Source organism: Nuphar pumila, chromosome 15, assembly GCF_984573655.1.
Source record: "Nuphar pumila chromosome 15, dmNupPumi1.hap1.1, whole genome shotgun sequence".
Taxonomy (NCBI): Eukaryota; Viridiplantae; Streptophyta; class Magnoliopsida; order Nymphaeales; family Nymphaeaceae; genus Nuphar; species Nuphar pumila.
The window spans coordinates 4,133,332-4,134,863 of record NC_143263.1 but is presented as its reverse complement, the minus strand read 5'-3'; positions in this window follow the sequence as shown (position 1 = coordinate 4,134,863).

Here is a 1,532-nt window from a genome sequence, read left to right as displayed (position 1 = left end):
TTTAGAGAGACGTTCTAGACACAGAGAGAAAGTCTCATAAAAAAAGTTGGCACCGTTCGAGATCTGTGTGAAAATATGACCTTCGAAAGTCATAATAGAATATATATATATATATATGCATGATCTATGTTTGATGCGAAATTAAATTCTATTTTCTCAATATGTATTTCGGTGAATGGGTGCCTGTTTTTTAATAAAATTGTTTCTTGTGTGTTTTGAATTCGATTTCATATGTTGAATTATTTTGTATATAATATGAAATTATGTTGATACATGTTTAAACTGATATTGATAGTATTATAATAAACCAAATCATGAAAATCATGTTTATGTGGTTTCTTTTATGAAAAATATGGATTATACATGGTTTTCAGAATAAATAGTATGTTGTCATGTTTTTATGGGTAAAAACACTTTTCAAGAACTTTATTGTACGCCCAAACGGTTTGGTCAAAAAATTCTCAAATTTTAGACAGACGTTCTAAACACATAGCGAAAGTCTCATAAAAAATTTGGTATTGTTCAAGATCCGTGTGGGAAAATACTACCCTTAAAAGTCAGAATATAATTTTTGTCCTAACATAAATTTTGTGTTTGATTGCTATCTCTTATTGATTTTATTTCTCTTAATATGTTTCATGGTGATGGCTAAAAAAAAATGGTATGTTAAGTTACATATTGATGAACTTTCAATAAAAATTTGATGTACATATTCATTACAGTTTGAGAGTAAAAATCACAAAAGATAGCTCTGAAACCTACAAAATTTTGAAGCACAACCTGTCCAAAAATTTGAATGGGCTGCAACCCGTGAATTTTAATTCATATCTTGGATAGAGCTTATACCTAATATCTAGATTGTTCCAGACATGTCCATCTATCTATAATATTTTTTTTTTAAATCTCATTATATAAAGTTACTGAATTGATGTTTTTTCGGAAGGACTGAACCAGACTGGTCTGTTCGATGAATAGAAAACCAATTTTGGTAAATTATTTATTTCTCTCTACTCCAGACTCCGATTAAGACAAGGTTTATAGCTATTTTTAGCTACATATTCATGCATCTATTATTAAAATTTTAGATTTTTTCTCATTGTAATCTGATCAAAACAAAGTTTATACCGACTAATAAAATTCAACCCCTATAGTTCTGAGTTGAAACTCTTGTGATATAGATGTCTAGGTTTTAAAAGAGGACCAATTGGACAAGTTTTGGTTCCATAATTGAACTAGATAGACACAATGATATTAGAGACCTGTGTGTATCTTAAATGGTGTTTATGCTATGATTATGCATATGCTAAATGATGTTTACATAATTGAATGAATAATTGATTTGTCTCGGTGTTTAAATAAATACGATATGCAATGTATGGTATGACACAATTTATAATCATACATTATGATGATTAATTGTTGTTGTTACATTCTATGATATACGATTTGCATGATGCATGATTGAATGCTAAGATGTGAGCTTACTGTTTAAAGAACAAATCGGTGCTTGAGAGCTCAGATTGATATGTTGC